The sequence below is a fragment of the Cyanistes caeruleus genome, chromosome Z (genome assembly GCF_971803275.1).
Source record: "Cyanistes caeruleus chromosome Z, bCyaCae1.hap1.1, whole genome shotgun sequence".
Taxonomy (NCBI): Eukaryota; Metazoa; Chordata; class Aves; order Passeriformes; family Paridae; genus Cyanistes; species Cyanistes caeruleus.
In genome coordinates, this window is record NC_141732.1 from 81,340,431 (window position 1) to 81,360,900 (window position 20,470).

At 35.4% G+C, this 20,470-nt stretch overlaps 1 protein-coding gene across 29 annotated transcripts in view; it reads left to right on the forward strand.

The window, feature by feature from the left end:
• Positions 1–20,470, forward strand: part of TCF4 (transcription factor 4) — a 151,292-nt gene that overhangs the window by 58,767 nt on the left and 72,055 nt on the right. The gene's annotated exons all lie outside the window — the stretch shown is intronic.

The window sequence follows — 20,470 nt, forward strand, 5'->3', positions numbered from 1 at the left end:
CCGGAGGGGTGGGGAATCCGGAATTCCCGATTTTTTTTAACTGGGAAAGGCGCGGGAATTCCGGGATGGGGTGGATCCGGGAATTCCAGGAATCGGCGGGAATCGGCGGGAATTCTGGGAATTGGCGGGAATTGGCGGGAATTCCGGGAATCGGCGGGAATTGGCGGGAATTCTGGGAATTGGCGGGAATTGGCGGGAATTCTGGGAATTGGCGGGAATTGCGGGAATCGGCGGGAATTCCGGGAATTCTGGGAATCGTCCGGAATTCCGGGAACCAGCGGAATTCCCACTTGGGGATCGGCAGCTCCGCTCTCTTCCCACGTGGGAACGGTTTGTGGGAAGCTCCGGAATCGGGATCTGGGAACGGGCCGGAATTCCTGGAATTCCTTGGGAATGGGGATTTGGGATTGAGGTGAAATTCCCGGAGTTTTTTTGGGATTTGGATTTGGGAATGAGCCAGAATTCCTGGAGTGTTTGGGAATGAGGGTTTGGGATTGGACTGGAATTCCCAGAGTTTTTTGGGAATGGAAATTTGGGATTGGACTGGAATTCTTGGAGTTTTTTGGGAATTTGGATCTGGGAATGAGCTGGAATTCCCGGAGTTTTTTGGGAATGAGGATTTGGAAATGGAAGTTTAGGAATTCCTGGTCCCTTTGGGAATGGAAATTGGGGATTGAGCCGGAATTCCCGGAGTTTTTTGGGAATGAGGATTTGGGAATGAAGTGAAATTCCTGGAGCTTTTGGGATCTGGGAATGAGCTGGAATTCCTGGAGTTTCTTGGGAATTTGGATTTGGGGATGAGTTGGAATTCCTGGAGTGTTTGGAAATGGATATTTGGGATTGGACTGGAATTCCCGGAGTTTTTTGGGAATGGAAATTCGGGATTGAGCTGGAGTTCCTGGAGCTTTTGGGAATTGGGATTTGGGAATGAGTTGGAATTCCCGGAGTTTTTTGGGAATTTGGATTTGGGATTGAGCCGGAATTCCTGGAGTTCTTTTGGGAATTTGGATTTGGGAATGGGCTGGAATTCCTGGAGTTGTTTGGAAATGGAAATTCAGGACTGAGCTGGAATTCCTGGAGTTTTTTGGGAATGGAAATTTGGGATTGGACTGGAATTCCTGGAGCTTTTGGGAATTTGGAGCTGGAGATGGGCTGGAATTCCTGGAATTTTTTGGGATTGAGATGGAATTCTTGGAGTTATTTGGGAATGAGCTGGAATTCCTGGAGCTTTTGGGAATTTGGGAATGGGCTGGAATTCCCGATCCCTTTGGAATTTGGATTTGGGAATGGAAATCCAGGAATTCCTGGAGCTTTTGGGAATCAGGATTTGGGAATGGAAATCCAGGAATTCCTGGAGCTTTTGGGAATTTGGATTCGGGAATGGGCTGGAATTCCCGATCCCTTTGGGAATTGGGATTTGGGAATGGGCTGGAATTCCCGATCCGTTTGGAGTTGGGATTTGGGAATGGGCTGGAATTCCTGGAGCTTTTGGGAATTTGGGAACGGGCTGGAATTCCCGATCCCTTTGGGAATTTTGATTCTGGAATGGGCTGGAATTCCCGATCCCTTCGGAACTGGGATTTGGGAATGGGCTGGAATTCCCGATCCCTTCGGAACTGGGACTTGGGGCCTTTCCCCGTTCCCCCAATCCCGGAATCCGTCAGCTCAGGAATTATCCGGAGGCTCCCCCACCTCCAATCCCACAAATCCCCTCCCCCACCCCCCCCAATCCCTCCGGAATTCCGGGATAACGATTCTCGGGACAGGAGAGAGGGCGGGGGGAGGGGAAACACCAAAAAAATCCGGGAGAGAAAAAAAAAAACCAAATTGAAAAAAGAAAAATTCCCAAGGTTTCTGCGAGCGGCTCCGGTGCCATCTGCTCTCCCACGGAACATTGAACTTGTCACATTTAATGGATGTTTCTGGAAGCAGATTTCCGCTCCGAGCGCTCCCATCCTTCCCCGCTCCCGGCCTCGGGATGACGGATCCGGGGAAAAAAATAACCCGGGAATCGGGATCCCAACAGAGGGTGACCCAAATGCGGGGAACGCGCCGGAATCGGCGGGGAAGCGCTCGGATCCCCGCCGGTCGCAGGGGACGCGGCCGCGGCTGCTCCCAGGGCTTCTCGGAGCTGCCAAATGTCGGGAATTCTGGGGAGAATCCAAGGAATTCTCGGGGGTGAAAGCTTGGAATTCTTGGGGGTGAATCCGTGGAATTCAAGGTTGAAATCCAGGGGTGAATCCATGGAATTCTCGGGGTTGGATCCATGGAATTCTCGGGGGTGAATCCGTGGAATTTTGGGGTGAATCCGTGGAATTCTCGGGGTTGGATCCATGGAATTCTCAGGGGTGAATCCGTGGAATTCTCAGGGGTGAATTCATGGAATTCTCGGGTGAAATCCAGGGGTGAATCCGTGGAACTGTCAGGGGTGAAACCATGGAATTTGGGGGTTAATCCATGGAATTTGAGGGTGAATTCCAGGGGTGAATCCGTGGAATTCTTGGGGGTGAATCCATGGAATTCTCAGGGTGAATCCATGGAATTCTCAGGGTGAATCCGTGGAATTCAGGGGTGAAATCCAGGGGTGAATCCATGGAATTTGGGGGTGAATCCGTGGAATTCTCAGGGGTGAATCTGTGGAATTCTTGGGGGTGAAACCTTGGAATTCTCGGGAGTGAAACCTTGGAATTCTCGGGGGTGAATCTGTGGAATTCTCAGGGTGAATCCAGGGTGAATCCGTGGAATTCTCGGGGGTGAAAGCTTGGAATTCTCAGGGTTGGATCCAAGGAATTCTCGGGGTGAATCCATGGAATTGTCAGGGGTGAGATCCAGGAGTGAATCCGTGGAATTGTCAGGGGTGAAACCACGGAATTTGGGGGTTAATCCATGGAATTTGAGGGTGAAATCCAGGGTGAAACCTTGGAATTCTTGGGGTGAATCCATGGAATTCTCGGGGGTGAATCCGTGGAATTTTGGGGTGAATCCGTGGAATTCTCGGGGTTGGATCCATGGAATTCTCAGGGGTGAATCCGTGGAATTCTCAGGGGTGAATTCATGGAATTCTCGGGTGAAATCCAGGGGTGAATCCGTGGAACTGTCAGGGGTGAAACCATGGAATTTGGGGGTTAATCCATGGAATTTGAGGGTGAATTCCAGGGGTGAATCCGTGGAATTCTTGGGGGTGAATCCATGGAATTCTCAGGGTGAATCCATGGAATTCTCAGGGTGAATCCGTGGAATTCAGGGGTGAAATCCAGGGGTGAATCCATGGAATTTGGGGGTGAATCCGTGGAATTCTCAGGGGTGAATCTGTGGAATTCTTGGGGGTGAAACCTTGGAATTCTCGGGAGTGAAACCTTGGAATTCTCGGGGGTGAATCTGTGGAATTCTCAGGGTGAATCCAGGGTGAATCCGTGGAATTCTCGGGGGTGAAAGCTTGGAATTCTCAGGGTTGGATCCAAGGAATTCTCGGGGTGAATCCATGGAATTGTCAGGGGTGAGATCCAGGAGTGAATCCGTGGAATTGTCAGGGGTGAAACCACGGAATTTGGGGGTTAATCCATGGAATTTGAGGGTGAAATCCAGGGTGAAACCTTGGAATTCTTGGGGTGAATCCATGGAATTCTCGGGGGTGAATCCGTGGAATTCGGGAGTGAAACCTTGGAATTCTTGGGGTGAATCCGTGGAATTTGAGGGTGAATTCCAGGGGTGAATCCATGGAATTCTCAGGGGTGAATCCATGGAATTCAGGGGTGAAACCTTGAAATTCTCGGGGGTGAATCCATAGAATTCTCAGGGTGAATCCGTGGAATTCAGGGTGAAATCCAGGGGTGAATCCATGGAATTTGATGGGGTGAATCCGTGGAATTGTCAGGGTTGGATCCAAGGAATTCTCGGGGTGAATCCGTGGAATTTGGGGGTGAATCCATGGAATCCTCGGGGATGAATCCATGGAATTGTCGGGGGTGAAAGCTTGGAATTCTCAGGGTTGGATCCAAGGAATTCTCGGGGTGAATCCATGGAATTCTCAGGGGTGAATCCGTGGAATTCTCGGGGGTGAATCCGTGGAATTGTCAGGGGTGAATTCATGGAATTCAGGGGTGAAATCCAGGGGTGAATCTGTGGAATTTGAGGGGTGAATCCCTGGAATTCTCAGGGGTGAATCCATGGAATTCTCGGGGGTGAAACCTTGGAATTCTCGGGGGTGAATCCGTGGAATTCAGGGGTGAAATCCAGGGGTGAATCCATGGAATTTGGGGGTGAAACCTTGGAATTCTTGGGGTGAATCTGTGGAATTCTCGGGGGTGAAATCCAGGGTGAATCCGTGGAATTCTCGGGGGTGAAAGCTTGGAATTCTCGGGGGTGAATTCGTGGAATTTGGGGGTGAATTCATGGAATTCTCAGGGTTGAATCCGTGGAATTCTCGGGGGTGAATCCGTGGAATTGTCAGGGGTGAATTCATGGAATTCAGGGGTGAAATCCAGGGGTGAATCCGTGGAATTTGGGGGTGAAACCTTGGAATTCTTGGGGTAAATCCATGGAATTTGAGGGTGAAATCCAGGGTGAATCCATGGAATTTGATGGGGTGAATCCGTGGAATTGTCAGGGTTGGATCCAAGGAATTCTCGGGGTGAATCCGTGGAATTTGGGGGTGAATCCATGGAATCCTCGGGGATGAATCCATGGAATTGTCGGGGGTGAAAGCTTGGAATTCTCAGGGTTGGATCCAAGGAATTCTCGGGGTGAATCCGTGGAATTCTCGGGGGTGAATCCGTGGAATTGTCAGGGGTGAATTCATGGAATTCAGGGGTGAAATCCAGGGGTGAATCCGTGGAATTTGAGGGGTGAATCCCTGGAATTCTCAGGGGTGAATCTGTGGAATTCTCGGGGGTGAAACCTTGGAATTCTTGGGGTGAATCCGTGGAATTCAGGGGTGAAATCCAGGGGTGAATTCATGGAATTTGGGGGTGAAACCTTGGAATTCTCGGGTGAATCCGTGGAATTCTTGGGGGTGAAACCTTGGAATTGTCAGGGGTGAATTCATGGAATTCAGGGGTGAAATCCAGGGGTGAATCCGTGGAATTTGGGGGTGAAACCTTGGAATTCTCGGGGATGAATCCATGGAATTGTCAGGGGTGAATCCGTGGAATTCTCAGGGGTGAATCTGTGGAATTCTCGGGGGTGAATCCGTGGAATTCTCAGGGTTGGATTCATGGAATTTGGGGGTGAATTCCAGGGGTGAATCCGTGGAATCTGAGGGGTGAATCCATGGAATTATCAGGGGTGAATCCTTGAAATTCTCAGGGTTGGATCCATGGAATTCTTGGGGGTGAATCCATGGAATTCTCAGGGGTGAATCTGTGGAATTCAGGGGTGAAATCCAGGGGTGAATCCGTGGAATTCTCAGGGGTGAATCTGTGGAATTTGGGGGTAAATCCATGGAATTTGAGAGGGAATCCATGGAATTCTTGGGGGTGAATCCATGGAATTCTCGGGGTTGGATCTGTGGAATTCTTGGAGCGATTCCATGGAATTCTCGGGACTTAAACCTTGGAATTCTCGGGCCAAATCCATGGAATTCCAGGGCGAATCCGTGGAATTTGGGGTTAAATCCATGGAATTTGGGGGTGAATCCATGGAATTTGGGGGTGAATCCATGGAATTCTCAGGGTTGGAAAAGGTTAAAGGATCATTGGGAAATGAAGGAATACCAGGGAATTCCATCAGCTCTTTGCCTTCTCCATGAAAATTCCCAAGAAAAATCCCAAAATCCCATAAAAAAAACCCCAAAAATTCCATGAAAACCCCCGGGAAAAATCCCAGAATTCCGTAAAAAAAAACCCCCAAAAAAATTCCCAAAAAATTCCCTAAAAATCCCAAAAAAAAAAGTTTTGGGGGAGGGAATTTTTGGGCGGGAATTTTGGGGGTTTTGATGGAATTTTTTGGCGGGAATTTTGGGGGTTTTGATGGAATTTTTTGGCGGGAATTTTGGGAGTTTTGATGGAATTTTTTAGGGTTCTTTATGGAATTTTTTTTTCGGGAAGAACATTCCGGGCTGTTGACTTCGTTGATCCCAAATTTCCCGCGTTGATCCCGTGATTTTAAAATCAGAATAATTAAAAAATTGCTTTAATTATTTTAAATTAATTTTAATTTCTTTAAATAAAAAATTCAATTCATTGTTTAGAGGAATTTTATCGTTTTAATCCAATTTTTAGAGGAATTTTATCGCTTTAATCTCGTTTTTTATAGGAATTTTATCGCTTTAATCCCATTTTTATAGGAATTTTATCGCTTTAATCCCATTTTTATGGGAATTTTATCACTTTAATCCCATTTTTATTGGAATTTTATCGCTTTAATCTCATTTTTATTGGAATTTTATCGCTTTAATCCGGTTTTTATGGGAATTTTATCACTTTAATCTGGTTTTTATGGGAATTTTATTGCTTTAATCTCATTTTTATGGGAATTTTGTTGCTTTAATCTGGCTTTTATGGGAATTTTATCACTTTAATCCCATTTTTATTGGAATTTTATCACTTTAATCCCATTTTTATAGGAATTTTATCATCCCAATCCTCTGCCTCGGCATTTTCCTGGAATTCCTTTCCCCAATTTCCCGTTTTTCCCCCTCCCCCATCCAAAGCTCCGCGTTTTCCCTTGGAATTTTCCCAACAATTCCATAAAAAAATCAATCAATCAATCAATTCCCAATGGAATCATCCCAAAAATTCCCGAGGAATTCCCGGAATTTTTCTTTTCCTTTCGGTTGAAATCAGCTCCGAGAAAAGCAAAAAAAAAACCCCAAACCCGAGCGTTTTTGTTATCCCGTAAATCCCTAATTTAATTAAGGGCAAAGTTCATTAATTCCTCTCCTAATTAACGCCGGCATCCCATATCCCTTTATTATTTTGGGAATATAATATAATATATAATATTATTTTGGGAATATTTTGGGATCTGAGATGGGAAAAGGGGGAAAAATTGGGAATTTTTGGATCCCTCAGCTGCGTTTTTTTGGGATATTTGGGAATTCCATCCCCTTTTCCCCACCCAAACCCCCTTGGATTTCGATGCTTTTTAACCCATTATTACCCGCATTTCTCTCTTTATTTTCCCTCTCCTCTCCCCACAAATCCCGGATTTTTTATTTTTGTTTTGTTTTATCCATGAAATGCTCGGCGAGCTCCTGGTGCCAGCTCCCAGCCCGCGGGAACGCCCGCAGCGGCACAAAGGGATGAGCTCCCGCCAGCTGTTCCCGGCCACCTCATCCTGCAGCACCGCCAAATTCCCGCTTCTTCCACCCTCATTCCCGTTTATTCACCTTTATTCACATTTATCCCACCTTTATTCACATTTATTCACCTTTATTCACATTTATCCCACCTTTATTCCCATTTATTCCACCCTCATTCCCATTTATTCCACCCTCATTCCCATTTATCCCACCTTTATTCACATTTATCCCACCTTTATTCCCATTTATCCCACATTTATCCCACATTTATCCCACATTTATTCACATTTATCCCACCTTTATTCCCATTTATTCACCTTTATTCACATTTATTCCACATTTATTCCACATTTATCCCACCTTTATTCACATTTATTCCACATTTTTTCACATTTATTCCACCTTTATTCACATTTATTCCACATTTATCCCACCTTTATTCACATTTATCCCACCTTTATTCACATTTATCCCACCTTTATTCCCATTTATTCCACCTTTATTCACATTTATCCCACCTTTATTCACATTTATTCCACCTTTATTCACATTTATCCCACCTTTATTCACATTTATCCCACCTTTATTCACATTTATTCACATTTATTCACATTTATCCCACCCTCATTCCCATTTATTCACCTTTATTCCCATTTATCCCACCTTTATTCCCATTTATTCACCTTTATTCACATTTATCCCACCTTTATTCACATTTATTCACATTTATTCACATTTATTCCACCTTTATTCCCATTTATCCCACCTTTATTCACATTTATTCACATTTATTCACATTTATTCACATTTATTCCCATTTATCCCACATTTATTCACATTTATTCCACCTTTATTCACATTTATCCCACCTTTATTCACATTTATTCCCATTTATCCCACATTTATTCCACATTTATTCACATTTATTCCACATTTATTCACATTTATCCCACATTTATTCACATTTATTCACATTTATTCCCATTTATTCCACCTTTATTCACATTTATTCACATTTATCCCACCTTTATTCACATTTATCCCACATTTATTCCACCTTTATTCCCATTTATTCCACATTTATTCACATTTATTCCACCTTTATTCCCATTTATCCCACCTTTATTCACATTTATCCCACATTTATTCACATTTATTCACATTTATTCCACATTTATTCCACTTTATTCACATTTATTCCCCTTTATTCCCATTTATTCCCCTTTATTCCCATTTATCCCACCCTCATTCCCATTTATCCCACCTTTATTCACATTTATTCACATTTATCCCACCCTCATTCCCATTTATTCCACCTTTATTCCCATTTATCCCACCTTTATTCACATTTATCCCACCTTTATTCACATTTATCCCACCTTTATTCACATTTATTCCACCTTTATTCACATTTATTCACATTTATTCACATTTATCCCATATTTATTCCCATTTATTCCACATTTATTCCCATTTATTCACATTTATTCCCATTTTCCCCCCCATTTTTTCCCATTTTTCCCTCATTTATTCCCATTTTTCCCTCATTTATTCCACATTTATTCCCATTTATTCCCATTTATTCCCAATTTTTTCTCCATTTATTCCCATTTTTTTCTCATTTTTTCCCGTTTATTCCACATTTATTCCCATTTCCCCCCCCTATTTTCCCATTTATCCAACATTTATTCCCATTTATTCCCATTTATTCCACATTTATTCCACATTTATTCTCATTTTTTCTCCATTTATTCCCATTTTTTCCCCATTTTTTTCCCATTTTTTTCCCATTTATTCCAAATTTATTCCACATTTATTCCACATTTATTCCCATTTTTCCCCCATTTATTCCCATTTTTTTCCATTTATTCCACATTTATTCCCATTTTCCCCCTTCCCATTTTTCTGTCATTTATCCCCATTTATTCCCATTTATTCCCCATTTTTCCCATTTTTCCCTCATTTATTCCCATTTAGTCCCATTTATTCCACATTTTTTCCCCTTTTGCCCCCTTTTCTCCCATTTTACCCTCATTTATTCCCATTTTTCTCTCATTTTTCCCCCATTTATTCCCATTTTTCCACCCTCATTCCCATTTATTCCACGTTTATCACATTTAGTCCACATTTATTCCCATTATTTCTCCATTTATTCCACATTTTTTCCCATTTATTCCCCATTTATTCCACATTTATTCCACATTTATTCCCCATTTTTTCCCTCTTTATTCCCATTTATTTCCCAGTTTTTTCCCCATTTATTCTCATTTTTTTCTCCTTTTCTTCCCCCTTTTTTCCTATTTTTTTCCACATTTATTCCATTTATTCCCATTTTTCCCAGTTCTCCCTATTTATTTCATTTATTCCCATTTATTCCCATTTTTTTCCCATTTTTTCTCCATTTATTCCTATTTATTCCCCCATTTTATTTCTCATTTTTTCCTCATTTATTCCCATTTTTTCCCTCTTTATTCCCATTTTTTCCCTCTTTATTCCCATTTTTCCCTCTTTATTACCATTTTTCCCTCTTTATTACCATTTTTCCTTTTCCCCAGGTTTTTCCCCATTTATTCCCAATTATTTCCCATTTTTTTTCCTCATTTATTCCCATTTTTTTCTCATTTTCTTCACCCTTTTTTCCTATCATTTTCCACATTTATTCCATTTATTCCCGTTTTTCCCAGTTCTCCCTATTTATTTCATTTATTCCCATTTTTTTCCTGTGTTCCCCCCCTTTCTTCCCATTTTCCCCATTTATTCCCATTTTTTCCCAGCTTCTTCCCTATTTATTCCCATTGATTCCCATTTATTTTCATTGATTCCCATTTATTCCCATTTATTCTCATTTATTCCCATTTATTCACATTTATTCCATTTTATTCTCATTTATCCCCATTTATTCCTATTCATTCCCATCTATTCCCATCCATTCCTATTTATTCCTAATTATTTCCATCTATTCCCATCTATTCCCATTTAATCCCATTTATTCCCATTTATTCTCATTTATTCCCATTTATTCCCATTTATCCCAAATTATCCCCATTCATTCCTATTTATTCCCATTTATTCCCATTTTTTTCCATCTATTCCCATTTATCCCCATTTATTCCCATTTGTTCCTTATTATTTCCATTTATTCCCATTTATTCCCATTTATCCCCATTTATTCCCATTTATTCCTAATTATTTCCATTTATTCCCATTTATTCCAAATTATTCCCATTGATTCCCATTGATTCCCATTTATCCCCATTTATTCCCATTTAATCCAATTGATTCCTAATTATTTCCATCTAATAATAATATGAGAATCATTTGGAATCAATTGGATTAAATGGGAATAAATGGAAATAATTAGGAACAAATGGGAATAAATGGAGATAAATGGGGATAAATGAGAATAAATGGGAATAAATGGGATTAAATGGGAATAGATGGAAATAATTAGGAATAAATGGGAATAAATGGGCACAAATGGGAATAATTAGGAATAAATGGAGATAAATGAGAATAAATGGGGATAAATGGGGATAAATGGGATTGAATGGGAATAAATGGGATTAAATGGGAATAAGTGGGAATAGATGGAAATAATTAGGAATAAATGGGAATGAATGGGAATAGATGGGAATAAATGGGGATAAATGAGAATAAATGGGATTAAATGGGAATAAATGGGAATCGATGGGAATAATTGGGAATAGATGGGAATAAATGGGAATAAATGGGAATGAATAGGAATAAAGGGGAATTAATGGGAAAAATTTGGAATAAATGGGAATAAATGAGAATCATTTGGAATCAATTGGATTAAATGGGATTAAATGGGAATAAATGGAAATAATTAGGAACAAATGGGAATAAATGGAGATAAATGGGAATAAATGGGAATAAATGGGATTAAATGGGAATAGATGGAAATAATTAGGAATAAACGGGAATAAATGGGAATAGACGGGAATAAATGGGAATCAATGTGAATAATTAGGAATAAATGGGAATAAATAGGAATTAATAAGAATAAAGGGGAATAAAGGGGAATAAATGGGAAAAATTTGGAATAAATGGGAATAAATGAGAATAATTGGGAATCAATTGGATTAAATGGGAATAAATGGGAATAATTAGGAATAAATGGGAATAGGTGGGAAAAAATGGGAATAAATGGGAACAGATGGGATTAAATGGGAATAAATGGAAATAATTAGGAATAAATGGGAATAAATGGGAATAAATGGGGATAAATAGGAATAAAGGGGAATAAATGGGAAAAATTTGGAATAAATGGGAATAAATGAGAATCATTGGGAATCAATTGGTTTAAATGGGACTAAATGGGGATAAATGGGAATAAATGGAAATAATTAGGACTAACTGGGAATAAATGGGAATAACTGGAAATATTCTCATTTATTCCCATTTATTCTCATCTATTCCCAATTATTCCAAATTATTCCCATTTATTCCCATTTAATCCCATTTATTCCCATTTATCCCCATTCATTCCTATTTATTCCCAATTATTCCCATCTATTCCTAATTATTTCCATCTATTCCCACTTATTACCATTTATTCCCATTTATTCTCATTCATTCCCATTTATTCCCATTTATCCCCATTCATTCCTATTTATTCCTAATTATTTCCATCTATTCCCATTTATTCTCATCTATTCCCATTTATTCCCATTTATCCCCATTTATTCCCATCTATACCGATTCATTCCCATTTATTCCTAATTATTTCCATCAATTCCCACTTATTCCCATTTAATCCCATTTATTCCCATTTATTCCCATTTATTCCCATCTATTCCCATTCATTCTGATTTATTCCTAATTATTTCCATCTATTCCCATTTATTCCCATCGGTTCCCATTTATTCCTAATTATTCCCATTTATCCCCATTTATCCCCATTTATTCCCATTTATTCCCATTTATCCCCATTTATCCCCATTTATTCCCATTTATTCCCATTTATCCCCATTTATTCCCATTTAATCCCATTTAATCCAATTGATTCCCAATGATTCTCATTTATTCCCATTTATTCCAAATTTTTCCCATTTATTCCCCTTTATTCCCCTTTATTCCTATTAATTCCCATTTATTCCCATTTATTCCTAATTATTCACATTTAATCCCATTTATTCCCATTTATTCCCGTTTATTCCTAATTATTTCCATCTATTCCCATTTATTCCCATTTATCCCCATTTATTCCCATTTATTCTCATTTATCCCCATTTATTCCCATCTATTCCCATTTATTCCCACCTATTCCCATTTATTCCAATTTATTCCTTATTATTTCCATTTGTGCCCATTTATTCCCATTTATTCCAATTTATTCCTAATTATTTCCTTTTGTGCCCATTTATTCCCATTTATTCCTAATTATTTCCATCTATTCCCATTTAATCCCATTTATTCCCATTTATTCTCATTTATCCCCATTTATCTCCATTTATTCTGATTTGTTCCTAATTATTTCCATTTATTCCCATTTATCCCCATTTATTCCCATTTATTCTCATCTATTCCCATTTATTCCCATCTATTCCCATTTATTCCCATTTATTCCTAATTATTTCCATTTATTCCCATTTAATCCAATTGATTCCCAATGATTCTCATGTATTCCCATTTATTCCAAATTTTTCCCATTTATTCCCCTTTATTCCCCTTTATTCCCATTTATTCCAATTCATTCCCATTTATTCCCATTTATTCCAAATTATTCCCATTGATTCCCATCTATTCCCATTTAATCCCATCTATTGCCATCTATTCCCATCTATTCCCATTTATTCCCATTTATCCCCATTTATCCCCATTTATTCCCATTTTTTTCCATTTATTTCCATTTATTCCCATTTATTCCTAATTATTTCCATTTGTGCCCATTTATTCCCATTTATTATCATTTATCCCCATTTATTCCCATTTATTCCTAATTTTTCCCACTTATTCCCCTTTATTCCCCTTTATTCCCATTTATCCCCATTTATTCCAATTCATTCCCATTTATTCCAATTCATTCCCATTTATTCCCATTTAATCCCATTTATCCCCATTTATTCCCATTTATACTTAATTATTTCCATCTACTGCCATCTATTCCCATTTATTATCATTTATTCCCATTTATTCCCATTCATTCCCATCTATTCCCATTTATTCCCATATAACCCCATTTATTCCCATTTATTCCTAATTATTTCCATCTATTCCCATTTATCCCCATTTATTCCCATCTAACCCCATCTATTCCCATTTATTCCTAATTATTTCCATTTATTCCCATTTAAACCAATTGATTCCCAATGATTCTCATTTATTCCCATTTATTCCAAATTTTTCCCATTTATTCCCCTTTATTCCCATTTACTCCTATTCATTGCCATTTATTTCCATTTATTCCCATTTATTCCTAATTTTTTCCATTTATTCCCGTTTAATCCAATTGATTCCCAATGATTCCCAATGATTCCCATTTATTCCCAGTTTTTCCCATTTATACTCATTTATTCCCATTGATTCCCATTGATTCCCATTTATTCCAAATTATTGCCATTGATTCCCATTTATCCCCATTTATTCCCATTTATTCTCATTTATTCCCATTTATCCCCATTTATCCCCATTTATTCCTAATTATTTCCATTTATTCCCATTTAATCCCATTTAATCCAATTGATTCCCAATTATTCTCATTTATTCCCATTTATTGCCATTTATTCCTATTCATTCCCATTTATTCCCATTTATTCCCATTTATTCCCATTTATCCCCATTTATTCCCATTTATTCCTATTCATTCCCATCTATTCCCATCCATTCCTATTTATTCCTAATTATTTCCATCTATTCCCATTTATTCCCATTTATCCCCATTTATTCCCATTTATTCTCATTTATCTCCATTTGTTCCCATTTATTCCCATTTATTCCCATTTATTCCCATCTGTTCCCATTTATTCCCATTTTTCCCACCTACTCCCATTTATTCCTAATTATTCCCATTTATCCCCTTTTATTCCCATTTAATCCAATTGATTCCCAATGATTCTCATTTATTCCCATTTATTCCAAATTTTTCCCATTGATTCCCATTTATTCCCATTTATTCCCCTTTATTCCCCTTTATTCCTATTTGTTCCCATTTAATCCCATTTATTCCCATTGATTCCAAATTTTTCCCATTGATTCCCCTTTATTCCCCTTTATTCCCATTGATTCCCATTGATTCCAAATTATTCTCATTTATTCCCATTTATTCCCATTTATTCCCATTTATTCTCATTTATCCCCATTTATTTCCATTCATTCCAAATTTTTCCCATTTATTCTCATTCATTCATAATTGTTCCCATTTATTCCCATTTGTTCCCATTTATTCCCATTTATTCCCATTTAATCCCATTTATCCCCATTTATTTTCATTTATTCCCATTTATTCCCATCTATTCCCATTTATTCCTAATTATTTCCATTTACTCCCATTTAATCCCATTTAATCCAATTGATTCCCAATTATTCTCATTTATTCCCATTTATTCCAAATTTTTCCCATTTATTCCCCTTTATTCCCATTTATTCCTATTCATTCCCATTTATTCTCATTTATTCCCATTTATTCCCATTTATCCCCATTTATTCCCATTTATTCCTATTCATTCCTATCTATTCCCATCCATTCCTATTTATTCCTAATTATTTCCATCTATTCCCATTTATTCCCATTTATTCCCATTTATTCTCATTTATCCCCATTTATTCCCATTTATCCCCATTTATTCCCATTTGTTCACATTTATTCCTAATTATTTCCATTTTTTCCCATTTATTCCTAATTATTTCCGTTTATTCCTATTTAATCCCATTTATTCCCATTTATTCCCATTCATTCCCATCTATTCCCATTCATTCCCATTTATTCCCATCTATTCCTATTTATTCCCATTCATTCCTAATTATTTCCATTTATTCCCATTTATTCCCATTTATTTCCATTTATTCCCATTTATTCCCACCTATTCCCATTTATTCCAATTTATTCCTAACTATTTCCATTTGTGCCCATTTATTCCCATTTATTCCTAATTATTTCCATTTATACCCATTTATTCCCATTTAATCCCATTTATCCCCATTTATTCTCATTTATTCCCATTTATTCCCATCTATTCCCATCTATTCCTAATTATTTCCATTTACTCCCATTTAATCCCATTTAATCCAATTGATTCCCAATTATTCTCATTTATTCCCATTTATTCCAAATTTTTCCCATTTATTCCCCTTTATTCCCATTTATTCCTATTCATTCCCATTTATTCTCATTTATTCCCATTTATTCCCATTTATCCCCATTTATTCCCATTTATTCCTATTCATTCCTATCTATTCCCATCCATTCCTATTTATTCCTAATTATTTCCATCTATTCCCATTTATTCCCATTTATTCCCATTTATTCTCATTTATCCCCATTTATTCCCATTTATCCCCATTTATTCCCATTTGTTCACATTTATTCCTAATTATTTCCATTTTTTCCCATTTATTCCTAATTATTTCCGTTTATTCCTATTTAATCCCATTTATTCCCATTTATTCCCATTCATTCCCATCTATTCCCATTCATTCCCATTTATTCCCATCTATTCCTATTTATTCCCATTCATTCCTAATTATTTCCATTTATTCCCATTTATTCCCATTTATTCCCATTTATTTCCATTTATTCCCATTTATTCCCACCTATTCCCATTTATTCCAATTTATTCCTAACTATTTCCATTTGTGCCCATTTATTCCCATTTATTCCTAATTATTTCCATTTATTCCCATTTATTCCCATTTAATCCCATTTATCCCCATTTATTCTCATTTATTCCCATTTATTCCCATTTAATCCAATTGATTCCCAATGATTCTCATTTATTCCCATCTATTCCTAATTTTTCCCATTTATTCCCCTTTATTCCCTATTATTCCCCTTTATTCCTATTCATTCCCATTTATTCCCATTTATCACCATTTATTCCAAATTATTCCCATTGCTTCCCATTTATTCTCATTTATCCCCATTTATTCCCATTTATTCCCATTTATTCCCATTTATTCCTAATTATTTCCATTTGTGCCCATTTATCCCCATTTATTCCCATTTATTCCCATTTATTCCAAATTATTCCCATTTATTCCCAGTAATTCCCATTTTTCTCATTTATTCCCATTTATCCCCATTTATTTTCAATTTTTCCCATTTTTCCCACATTTATTCCCATATTTTCCCCATTTTTTCCCATTTTTAATCCGAATATCCCAAAAAAATCCTGCAGAAATCCAGGAAATTTTCCATCCCATTTTTATTCCCAAAGAAAAACCTCGGGAATTCCCTAAATTTTGATTTGAGAAATTAAAAATTCCCCAAAACATTCGGGAATTTATAAGGAGAAAAATAAAAAAATTAAAAAATCAAATTTTTAACGAATAAAATGATTATTTTTATAATTAAAGTTTCCCCCAAAATTTAATTAATTAATTTTAATTAATTAATTTTAAATTTTAATTATAAAATATAACTCATTCCCAAACTCGGAAATTGATCCCAAATAATCTTTGGGAATTTTTTTCCTTGGATTTGTGATGACATTTATAATTAAATAAATTTATTTATTTTAATTAAGTTAATTAAATTAAATGAAATTTCTCTTTAAAAATTGAATTTTTAATTAAAAAAAAAAAAAAATTCCAGGAATAAAAAATAATTTGATTTTTGGGGGGGGGAATTAAAAATAAATCCCAGCAATTAAAATTTTAAAATTAAAATTCCTGTCGGAATTCCAGGATGAATTCAATTAAAATTCAATTAAAATTCAATTAAAATTCCATTAAAAATAAATAAATTAAAAATAAATTAAAAATAAATTAAATTAAATTAATAGGGAGAAATAAATTTTAAAAAATCGGATTTTTGTCTTTTTTTTGGGATCAAAAAACCGGAATTTTCCCGGAAAACAAAAAACTCGGGAATTTTTTCCCCTCTCATCCCAAATTTCTTGGATTTTTTTCCTTTGGGAATTTTTCTTTCCTGGTTAATTGGGTTAATTAATTGATTTATTGGTTGGTGGTGGGGGCTTGATTGATTTTTTTATTGATTTTTTATTGATTTTTTATTGATTATTTATTTTGATTTAATGGGTTTATTTGTATTATTTTGGGGTTTTTATTCATATTTATTTGTATTTATATTTTTTATTTATATTTTTATTTTTATTTGTATTTTTATTTATTATTTTTATTTTCATCCATATTTTTATTTATTATTTTTATTTTCCATGCCTATTTTTATTTATATTTTTATTTATTTTTATTTTCCATTTATATTTATTATTTTCATTTTCCATTTATATTTGTATTTATATTTATTGTTTTTATTTTCCATTTATATTTATATTCATAAATGGGATTTAGGAAAAAAATTCAATTTTGGGGGAAAAAAATGGGATTTGGGGGAAAAAATGGGATTTAGGGGAAAAAACCTTAATTTTGGGGGGGAAAACCTTAATTTTGGGGCAGAAAAATCTTAATTTTGGGGGAAAAATAAATGGGATTTATGGGTGAAAAAATGGGATTTAGGAAAAAAATGGGATTTAGGGGAAAAAACCTTAATTTTAGGGGAAAAAAACTTAATTTGGGGGGAAAAAAGTTAATTTAGGGGGAAAATAACTTTAATTTTTGGGAAAAAAAACTTAATTTAGAGGGAAAAGCTTTATTTTTGGGGATAAAAACTTAATTTTGGGGAAAAAAATCTTAATTTGGGGGGAAAAACAGGATTTAGGGAATAAAAAACCTTAATTTAGGGTAAAAAAAGTTAATTTAGGGAATAAAAAAATTTAATTTAGGGAAAAAAAGTTAATTTAGGGGGAAAAAACTTAAATTTAGGGGGAAAAAATGTGATTTAGGGAAAAAGTGAATTTATGGATAAAGAGAATTCCAGGAAAAATTAATTTATGGATAAAAATAATTCATGGATAAATATAATTTATGGATAAATATAATTTATGGATAAAGGGAATTTTGGGATAAATCAAATTTATTAAAGAGAATTTTTTGATAAAGGGAATTTTGGGATAAAAAAATTAAGGAAAAATATAATTCATGGATCAATATAATTTATTGATAAAGGGAATTTTGGGATAAATAAAATTAAGGAAAAATATAATTCATGGATCAATATAATTTATTGATAAAGGGAATTTTGGGATAAAAAAATTAAGGAAGAATATAATTTATGGATGAAGAGAATTTTGGGATAAATAAAGTTAAGGAAAAATATAAATTCATGGATAAAAATCATTTATGGATAAAGGGAATTTTGGGATAAAGGGAATTTTGGGATAATTTTGGGATAAATATAATTCATGGATAAATATAATTCATGGATAAATATAATTTATGGATAAATATAATTTGTCAATTAAGGGAATTTATGGATAAAGGGAATTTTGGGATAAAGGGAATTTTGGGATAATTTTGGGATAAATATAATTTATGGGTAAATATAATTTATTAATAAAGGGAATTGATGGATAAATGGAATTTATGGATAAAGGGAATTTTGATATAAATATAATTAATGGATAAATGTAATTAATGGATAAATATAATTTACGGATAATTTATGGATAAAGGGAATTTTGGGATAAAGGTAAATCATGGATAAAGGGAATTTTGGGATAAAGAAAATTAAGGAAAAATATAATTCATGGATATAAATAATTTATGGATCAAGGGAATTTTGGGCTAAAGAGAATTGATGGATAAATGTAATTTATGGATAAATATAATTTATGGATAAAGGGAATTTTGGGATAAATAAAATTTATGGATCAATATAATTTATGGATCAATATAATTTATGGATAAAGAGAATTTTGGAATAAAGTGAATTCATGGATAAAGAGAATTTTGGAATAAAGTGAATTTATGGATAAAGGATTTTGGGATAAATATAATTTATGGATCAAGGGAATTTTGGGATAAATATAATTTATGGATAAATAGAATTTATGGATAAATAGAATTTATGGATAAATAGAATTTATGGATAAAGGGAATTTTGGGATAATTTTGGGATAAATATAATTCATGGATAAATATAATTCATGGATCAATATAATTTATGGATAAAGGGAATTTTGGAACAAAGGGAATTGATGGATAAATATAATTTATGGATAAAAAATAATTTATTAATAAAGGGAATTGATGGATAAAGGGAATTTTGGGATCAATATAATTAATGGATAAATGTAATTAATGGATAAATATAATTTATGGATAAATGGAATTTATGGATAATTTATGGATAAAGGGAATTTATGAATAAAGAGAATTTTGGGATAAATATAATTTATGGATAAAGAGAATTTATGGATCAATATAATTTTGGGATCAAGGGAATTTTGGGATAAAGAGAATTGATGGATAAAGTGAATTTATGGATCAATATAATTTATGGATGAAGGGAATTTCTGGATCAATATAATTTATGGATAAATGTAATATATGGATCAATATAATTTATGGATAAAGGGAATTTTGGGATAAAGGGAATTTTGGGATCAATATAACTTATGGATAAATATAATTTATGGATAAATATAATTTATGGATAATTTATGGATAAATGTAATTTATGGATCAATATAATTTATGGATAAAGGGAATTCATGGATCAATATAATTTATGGATAAATGTAATTTCTGGATCAATATAATTTTGGGATCAAGGGAATTTTGGGATAAAGAGAATTGATGGATAATTAGAATTTATCCATCAATATAATTTATGGATAAAGAGAATTTATGGATCAATAGAATTTATGGATCAAGGGAATTTCTGGATCAATATAATTTATGGATCAAGGGAATTTCTGGATCAATATAATTTTGGGATCAAGGGAATTTTGGGATAAAGAGAATTCCAGGAAAATCCGTTTCCTTCCCCTTCCCCATCCCCATCTTCCCTCGGCTTTTCCCTTCATCCCAAAAAACCCCCCAAAAAAAACCGGGATGGATAAAAGATCTCCAACTCATTCCCGACTCCGTAAAAAAAAAACCGGGAATGACAAAAAGCGCCGGAGCTTTGGCAGAATTCCCAGGGATGTCATGGAAACGCTGAAATTACCGGGAAGCGTTCCCGGCTCC